Genomic DNA, 10,119 nt, shown 5'->3' with positions numbered 1-10,119 from the left:
TGATTCTCTCAACCACCCATGTATCCCACAGGAATAATGGCTAGGTGGCTGTCTAAATGTTGAAAGACGTTTTGACATCTCTGACAAGTGTTGTTCAGTAGCTGGGTTTGTAAGATTCCAGTTCTGACAAAGGAAAATAACTTGGCTTATTACTCCAAAGATAAATTCCATATAGATGTTGTCATTTTGGGGATTACCGCCTTACAAAGCAGACTTTAAAATGTTTTATGTTGTAGTGTGTTTTGTTCATTTACCCCTAATCTTGGAGAGTTAGTTTCATTTGAACCAGTGATTGAATATGACTTTACAAGGGAGTGAATTCTCATATTGCAGAAGGCTCTGTCCCTATTTATGATTCTGTGACAGGATAAGAATGATGGTTCCAGCTCCATGGGCCTGCACAGCTGTGAAGGGTGTGCCCTGTGGTAGCACAAACAGTGAGCACATTGGCTCACTGAATCCACTGAAGGCTCTTACTCTTCTCAAGTAGCTGCAGCATGGTGGTGCCACATACAGAGAGTCAGTATTTCCTTGGATGCAGCTTCTTTTGAAAGAGGCAGAAGAGAAGTGCAGTGGGGCTTCTACAACTGCTGGTTGAGGAAAGAATGTACTCTGTTATTGAAGGATGATCGGGATCAGCTTTCTCACCCAGCTGCTGCCTACTAAGGGGAAAGGAGCAGAGATGAATCTTTTGCTTCAGTTTTTCTTCTTACTCTGTGAAGATCCCTATCCCCTCTATTGAATTTTTTTAATGAGAAGGGAAAAATAGAGCATTGTATCGAATTAGTTTTAACGTATATATTCGTGTTTCTTCTGAGCAGGAAGATTTGTATACAGATAACCACATATTTCTAGATTAAAATCTTCAATTTTAATTTTAAACAAGTGCTAATCTTACTTTATCTTTAGTTTATACTGTAAGTCAAATTTGTGCATATCTAATTTATTTTTTACAAAAATAAAACAAAATTATGTTTTTTCTCATAGAATCAGGAATTAATTTGCAGCCCCTGCATGAAGATTCTGTAACAACAGTAAAGGCATCTGCTCTCTCTAGGGTGTAAAGAGATTCTGAAAGATGGCTGAGGCCCCAGATCCGGAATCCTGGGATTTTGTCCTGCTGTAGTCCACTCCCTGTGAGGTTGTTGGGGGATAAATGTGCTCGAGAGGCAAGGACTGAGGACACAGATGCTTGAGGGGAGGGCTGAAACCTCCAGCTTTAGTGAACTGTCCTGTTCTTCCCATGAGCCACAGGAAGGGGTGATGGATCCTACTCAGGCCTTTTCCTTCCTGAGCCCATCATTGAATCTTGGCCGTCAACTTTCCAAGAAACAAAGCTGTGGCTAGAGTATTGGGTTGGCCAAAAGGTTCGTTTGGTTTTTTCTGCAAGATGGCTCTAGTAGCATTTAGTTGTCTTTAACGTCATTGAAACAATTTTGTTAGATTGTATTGTGACAGCTGTCATATCAGTGTGCATTTTAAAAAAAAATCAAAATTGTTGAATTTTTGTGTAGCCATTTTAATATTGAAGATGGAAGAAAAAAAGCAACATTTTCGGCATATTATGCTTTGTTATTTCAAGAAAGGTAAAAACAAAACTGAAATGCAGAAAAGGATTTGTGCAGTGTATGGAGAAGGTGCTGTGACTGGTTGAACATGTCAAAAGTAGTTTGCAAAGTTTCATGCTGGAGATTTCTCGCTGGATGATGCTCCATGGTCAGGTAGACCAGTTGAAGTTGATAGCAATGAAATTGAGATATTAATTGAGAACAATCAACATTATACCACGCTGGAGATCGCCGACATACTCAAAATATCCAAGTCAGGCGTTGATAATCATTATTTTGTTTGCTTTATTATGTTCATCGCCTTGATGTTTGGGTTCCACATAAGTTAAGTGAAAAAAACCTTCTTGACCATATTTCCACATGCAATTCTCTACTTAAACATAACAAAAATGTTCCGTTTTTAAAACAAATTGTGATGGGCAATGAAAAAGTGGATACGGTACAATAATGTGGAACGGAAGAGATCGTGGGGCAAGCAAAATGAACCACCACCAACCACACCAAAGGCCTGTCTTCATCCAAAGAAGGTGATATTGTTTATATGGTGGGATTGGAAGGGAGTCCTCTATTATGAGCTCCTTCCGGAAAAACCAAGCAATTAATTCCAACAAGTACTGCTCCCAATTAGACCAACTGAAAGCAGCACTCGACGAAAGGCGTCCAGACTTAGTCAACAGAAAACACATAATCTTCCATCAGGATAACGCAAGACTGTGTGTTTCTTTAATGACCAGGCAAAAATTGTTACAGCTTGGCTGGGAAGTTCTGATTCATCCGCTGTATTCACCAGACATTGCACCTTTGGATGTCCGTTTACTTTGGTCTTTACAAAATTCTCTTAATGGAAAAAATTTCAATTCCCTGGAAGACTATAAAAGGCACCTGGAACAGTTCTTTGCTCAAAAAGATAAAAAGTTTTGGGAAGATGGAATTATGAAGTTGCCTGAAAAATGGCAGAAGGCAGTGGAACAAAAGGGTGAATATGTTGTTCAATAAAGTTCTTGGTGAAAATGAAAAATGTGTCTTTTATTTGTACTTAAAAACCAAAGGAACCTTTGGGCAACCCAATAATATCTTCAAACATGACTTCTTATCAGCACGTCCCCCTTAAAAGAAGTTTTCTGCATGAGGAAGAAGGCAGACCAGGTGCATGCTTCCCTTAGCTGTCAAAAGCTGTCCCCTTTCTATTGGAAAGAACACTTATTAGATCACTTCTGAAATTCTTAATTATTGGCATTAGTAAAATATTTGCCAAACATTAAACAATAGGACATTATTAGTAACCCCCAATTAGTGTCTTTTACTTTGAGAGCCCCAAATCCTGTGTCGGTATGGTACTGGACTTTAACTTCTTGTTCCTTCTGGTGTTTCTCTAAATGCCTTTCCATCTTTTCCCTCCTCTCACTAACCCTGTTACCTGGTGTAGATCCTTTGGTCTCTTTGCTCCCTTTCTTACATCTTTTTTGATTTTCAAAGTTCTGTGATTCCCAGCAGCCTGCAGGACAGTGTGCTTCTTAACTAGACATAAAGGCAGTCCACAGTCTGACTCCAACTTACTTTCTGACTTTGTACTTTTTCTATGCACAAACTGCCCCTTACTCAGACTGGTCTTTGGTCCCATTGTCTACTCTCAGCATAGAATGCCCTTTCTTTTCAGTGACCATTTGGTTTGGTAGCATTGAAAGAACTTTATCCTGTTAGCCAGATCAGCATTTCCATCTGGTCTCTATCAGATTTTAGAAAGGTGACTTTGGGCAAAATATTTAATATCTCTCAGCCTCAATTTTCTTATTTGTAGGAAGGGATTCATAATAACGCCCTTATAGGCTGCTTGTGAGCATGGTACCTGGGTTACTCCCTCGCCCGTGTCCTCTTTTCTTCCTGCCCAGCACAGAGCTCTGTGTGTAAGCTCATCATGTGTGCTTGCTGATGAAGTTACTGAACATCAGAATTGCCCAGCTGATCTGAATCACATTTCTTGATTAGCCATCCTCTGCCTGCCACTGCCACACCTCTAACCACATGTTTCTTAGATAAGACCCCGGCCCCCCAACTCTATCAGTAAGTACCTAAAGATATGCTCTCCTAGGGTATGGAGAAAGGGGACTCTTGTACACTGTTGGTGGGAATGTAAATTGGTGCAGCCACTGTGTAAAACAGCATGGAGTTTCCTTAAACTAAAAATAGAGTTACCATATGATCCAGCAATCTTACTCCTGGGCATATATCCAGAAAAGATGAAAACTCTGATTCGAAAGATACATGCACCTCAATGTTCATAGCAGCACTATTTACAATAGCCAAGGCATGGAAGCAGTCTAAAAGTCCATCGACAGATGAATGGATAAAGAAGATGCAGTATATATGTACAATGGAATATTACTCAGCCATGAAAAAGAATGAAATAATGCCATTTGCAGCAACGTGGATGGACCTAGAGATTGTCATACTGAATGAAGTAAGTCAGAAAAGACAAATATCATATGATATCACTTATATGTGGAATCTAAAAAAATGATACAAATGAACCAATTTACAAAACAGAAATAGACTCACAGACATAGAAAACAAACTTGTGGTTACCAAAGAGAAAACGGGGAGGAGGGAGGGATAAATTAGGAGATTGGGATTAACATACACACTACGATATATAAAATAGATAAACAACAAGGATTTACTGTGTAGCACAGGGAACTATGTTCAATATCTTGTAATAACCTATAATGGAGAAGAATCTAAAAATAATATATATGTATGTATAACTGAATCATTTTGCTGAACACCTGAAACATTGTAAATCAACTGTATGTCAATAAAAATAAATAAATAAAAATGAAAAAAAAAGATTGAGTGAACTTGGTTCTTTGAGAAAAAAAGAAGATACTGTCCTCCTTCCACCTGTGATGGTGAAAATTATCCTGGACCCTCATAATGTCCTGGTGTATCTGCCCACATCAGAAATTGAAGGCAGTTTCAGGGTCACTCCATACAACGCTGAGCACCGATTCATTGTCTTCGCAGTTGTTTCCTCTCATGTATAGTGAGATTTATCATGAAGATCAAATGCTATGATTACAGCTGTCATCATAAGGTATACCTCTTTAAAACAAACTTTTCCAGCGCCCAACCAACAGGCTTTTTATTCCAAACATCATTTAATAAAATGCAACATGACATTAACAGGATTGCTTGTACAAACCCTTGGAATTCATTTAGGCAGACTGTGCCCCATATTGATTCTCAGTTATAGCACATTTAACAAGAATAAACCTGCCATTGTTCTCAAACAATGGTGTTGCTGTCCTGGCAGCTCTGCCCTTCTCACTGTAGAGCTGAAAGCATATCTGTGTTTCTTTTGTTCACTCTATTTAAATTATGGTTTTACACCTCTTGCTGAAATGATTTTAAGCCATATGTTAGGCTTATAAATTGTAGTTTTTAAAACCTAACTCCTTCTGGCCCTTCTCACTCTTTCTTCCTCTTTTTTCTCCATTTTCCTTATTGTATCATGCACAAAATAAGGCTTTAAAATTTTTTTCTACTCAAGGTGAGAATAACTTAAATATTGCTTTTCTGGTTTGATTTTTTTTTTTTTTTTTTTTTTTTAGCTTTAAGCGTGGGCTGCAATTTCATATGTATGTGTGGGTCTCATTGCATTAATTTTGTCTCTTTTTTTGCTTGTTTTTTAAAAAATTTGTATTGGAGTATAGTTGATTAACAATGTGTTAGTTTCAGGTATACAACAGAGTGATTCAGTTATACATATACATATCCATTCTTTTCAGATTCTTTTCCCATATAGGTTATTGCAGAATATTGAGTAGAGTTTCCTGTGCTATACAGTAGGTCCTTGTTAGTTATCTATTTTATATATAGTAGTGTGTATATGTTAATCCCAATCTCCTAATTTATCACTTCCCCCCACGTTTCCCCTTTGGTAACCATAAATTTGATTTTGAGATCTGTGAGCCTGTTTCTGTTTTGTAAATAAGTTCATTGGTATCATTTTTTTAGATCCCGCATATAAGCGATATCATATGATATTTGCCTTTCTCTGTCTGACTGACTTCACTTAATATGGTAATCTCCAGGTCCATCCATGTTGCTGCAAATGGCATTTTTTCATTCTTTTTAATGGCTGAGTAATATTCCATTGTATATATGTACCACATCTTCTTTATCCATTCCTCTGTCGATGGACATTTAGGTTGCTTCCATGTCTTGGCTATTGTAAACAGCTCTGCAATGAACATTGGGGTGCCTGTATCCTTCTGAACTATGTTTTTCTCCAGATATATGCCCAGGGGTGGGATTGCTGGGTCATATGTTAACTCTAGTTTTAGTTTCTTAAGGAACCTCCATGCTGTTCTCCATAGTGGCTGTACCAATTTATATTCCCAGCCAGTGTAGGAGGGTTCCCTTTTCTCCACACTCTCTCCAGCATTTATTGTTTGTAGATATTTTGATGATGGCCATTCTGACCAGTGTGAGGTGATACCTCATTGCAGTTTTGATTTGCATTGCTCTAATAATTAGTAATGTTGAGCATCTTTTCATGTACTTTTTGGCCATCTGTCTGTCTGCTTTGGAGAAATGTCTATTTAGATCTTCTGCCCATTTTTCTGTTGGGTTGTTTGTTTTTTTGATATTAATCTACATGAGCCATATGAGAGAAAATATTTGCTTGAGTTTATTGATGAGAGGCATAAGTACAACTGTGTGGGTTTTTCTGTGGAAAAAAAAAATCCAGAAAGTTCCAAAAAGCAAAACTTGAATTTGCTGCACACTGACAACTATTTACATAGCATTTACATTGTATTTACAACAACTTACATAGCATTTACATTGTATTAGGTAATACAGAGGTATTAGGTAATCTAGAGATTACTTAAAGTATACGAGAGGATGTGCGTAGGTTATATGCAAACACTGTTATTTTATATAAGGGACTGGAGGGTCTGTGACTTTTGGTATCCCGGCAGATACCTAGGGATGACTGAATTGTTCTTTCCAGATCCTTTTTTTTGGAGAAGAGTTATGATAGAGTTTTTTGTTTGTTTGGGGTTTTTCTGGGCTAGTAATCAGAAAGATTATCTAGTGTAACTTCTTTGAATGGAGAGATTTTATAGGCAGGCAACAGGAGCTCCCAACCACTTCTCTCCATGAGCACTGATGGAGGGAGTGCCTGTGTGTGAGTGTGTTTTAGGGTGGAAAAAAGGGAGGGTGCTAACAATAAACTGGGACACTGGGTTACACAAAGTTGTTTGTTAATCCTTTTGAAGGGGAGACACCAGAGCTCAGCCATGTGTCCTTCCTCACAGAGTTATTCATAGTTGGAGGAGGCAAGAAATATACAACCTCTGATCAAGTTGGATTTTTTTTAAACTGTTGATTTTGCGTTTTTTATATTACGGGCACCAGGATGAGGACAGCAACGGGAAGGAGAGGTACAGCAGCTGATATGTAGCCCCTTTGTGACTTGTGTTAGGTGGGGTATCCTACTCCTTCTTCAATTTTAAATAACCCTCTCAATTTCCTGCCCTGTGGGCTGAGAACTTTTCTCCTGCCGGAAGCTCTCCCCTGTTCCCTCAGAATTTAGGAAGAAGAGAAGATGGGGTCAGACCTGCCTCAGAACGATTGATAGCCCCTCTGTGGGTTTGTTCCTGAGGAAGGAAAAAGAACTTGCATCTTACTTTACTTCACGTCACACCCTGCTTGGCCCTCAAATCGCTGCTCTCAGATGTGCTCTCTCCGCCACATCCTGTCTGTCTGGGTTTCCCTCCCTCTCTTTTGTTTTGCTGCTGGGCAGGCCACTAAATGTTGTGGCTAATCCCTTGTGCCTACAATCCTTCTTCCCAGGGTGAAAAAGATGGGAGAGGGATGCTCCTGAGGGGTGAGAGGCCCAACAAGAAGAGACCTAGAGGTGCCAAGGGCAAAGCCCTATTTCCCAGTTCAGCGCCAGGCCTCCCTGCTTACCTGCTTCTTTGGGCATCACAGTTTAAGGCCACATTTTGGAGCTAGGAGACTTTGTTACTTATTGGAATTTTTTCCCCTCAATTACATATTTGTCTCCACAGTTAGACACTGAGTCTCCACAGGCGTGGACCCTGCCATGAACTTCTCTTGCATTCTTTGCATGGCCTACACTGTAGGAGGCACGTGGCAGGGCCTCAGAATATGGGGGTTTCATTGCATTAATAGTTTGTAGCCTATCTTACTCATTCCCTTACCTTCACTTAATTACCATTTTTATCTGTTTCTTCAATGACCACCACTTGCTTGGTTCTCCCTGGAGTAGCATTTATTCTTGCAGGTGGGTCAAACTCTGCATGCCTCCAAAGCTGTCTGCAGTAGGATTGGTTTGGCCATATCTGACTTTATCTGTTGAGCTGAATCTTACCTTTTCCTCTCTTGTAACCCTGTGAAGAGCCTGCAATCTCAGGAACATGAGCCTCACTTTTTACTTAAGGAGCTTCCTTAACTACCAGGAGATGGAAGGGCCTGAGTTCTTTTTCATCAGGTCTCACTTAAATTGGCTGTGTGGTTAGAGAGTGTCCTTTCACCTCTGTGTAGTGTACTTTAATAATTGAGAGTCACCCCAGCTCCTTTAATCATATCACTTACTCTGTTACTTTTGCTTTCATTAAAGTCATCCTATTCCTTTGTCCTAGTTGTTTAATGCAGTTTTTTTTCCCCTAGCCAGACTCATTTCTTTGAAGGGCAGAGACAAGACCTAATTCTCATTTATCCTTGGCTACCCTTTTTCTCCCTATAGACCAAGCGTAAGACTCCATTCAAATTAGGTGAGCCATAAGTGTTTTAACCTAATTAAACCCAAGGATTTATAGAGTTCAACAGCAAGAAATGCCTTTAATACATTAGCTTCTAAACACACCTTAGAGGTCATCTGGTCTACCTCTTTTTATGATCAATTTATTGATTCAGTTATTTCTTCATTCATCCCTCCCTCCTTCCCTCTATTTTGTACCAGGCACTGTGTAAGGAGCAAGGGATCTGAGGTGAATATAGACGTGGAGCTTACTATCAAATGGGGAAGATAGACAATGAACAAATAATTAAGTCTGAAAGCTGTAAGTACTGGGAGCTACAGAAGTCCACCACGGGGAGCTGTCTTAGGGTCCAAGGAGGCTTTTGTGAGAATGTAAGGTTTAAACTGGGGATTATCAACCCAGAGAAGGGAAGTGACTTGCCCAAGGCCAGTCAGTAGCTCCTGTGTAGCAGAGCTTGGCCTGTAACCCAGATTTCTACCCTGCCCTGGGTTTATTCCCCTGAATTTTGTGAGAATGCTGTGAAAACTCTCATTGTTAAAGTACTTTGATCTTCTGAATTTCATTGTGTACACACCTCTTAGCTATTACATGACTAGCTTACATTTTGATGAGAAAACCTTATATGTTTTTTCCTTCCTTGCCACCTGTGAAGCAATGTGCAATGCTTTAGTACCTTCCCTCCTTCTGGAGTAGTTATTGGCTCGCCTTCTATTAACCTTCTCTCAATCCTGTGATAGTTTATGTTCTTCATAAGTTTTAAGTCTTATTTAATTTCCCCTAACTAATTAGGAGATTTTAAATTTTGTCCTACAGGGTGGTAAAAATTAAGGACTCAGGAACTATAGAAATTGAGAGTGGCCAAAAGATAAGTGGTGATAAATAAGAACTTTAATAAAAATTTTAAATTTTCAGAATAAACTTCAGGGGTTCTCTGAGATGAGCCTCAAGAGTAGAGACTGGAAAGGGATCTTTTTGCCAATTTTTCCTAACTCTTCAAACCTTGTTACATAAGAGGGCTTGGCTAGAGATGCCAACTGGCAAAAACTAAGAGAACTCCTCATGTATCTACGCACAAATTTTTCACGTAGTATGCATGGGAGGAAGAGCAAGGCAGTGGGGATGGAGTCCTTGGAAGGAAGATGTTAGAAAGGGGCCCTCTTAACCTATAGATAGAGTGGGTATTCTGCATTGGACCTGTACAGATAGTCCTATGATAGAAACATTTTATCATTCTGTATTAGTTTGCAGAGAAATACAGAAAATATGATTTGTGCAAGATCACACATCTGGTTAATGAAGTCTTGAACTGTGTGGAATTGTCTGCAAAATGTTTACATTTAAGGGCATTTTTTTCTGGGTGGGTCTGTTTTCATAAGATTCTCAAACAGGGTTCTCATCACAGAAAGGTTAAGAATAATGGTACTAGCAGAAAATACTGATTTTAAAAAGTTTGGAGTGATAGAATCTTTCCATGTGTGTCATGAAAATCAGAAATTGTTTAAAAATTGCTCTTTTATAGTATAATAAAAGCTTACACATGACAAAAATCACAAGATTTAAAGATGTGACTAACTGAAAAATATTTAGAGCATGTTTATTGTTAATATCTCTAACATGCAAGTAGAAACACATCGGCAGTGTGTTTCAACAACATGATGGTGTTGGCAAGAGTGAAGACCTCTGGAAGGCTATGGTTGGTTGGGTCTACGTTGTTATAACCTTTCTGGAGGGCAGTGTAGCCGCATACATAACTATGTAAG

The sequence above is a fragment of the Eubalaena glacialis genome, chromosome 6, assembly GCF_028564815.1.
Source record: "Eubalaena glacialis isolate mEubGla1 chromosome 6, mEubGla1.1.hap2.+ XY, whole genome shotgun sequence".
NCBI lineage: Eukaryota > Metazoa > Chordata > Mammalia > Artiodactyla > Balaenidae > Eubalaena > Eubalaena glacialis.
The sequence above is the reverse complement of the archived record's forward strand: the minus strand, read 5'-3'. Positions refer to the sequence as shown.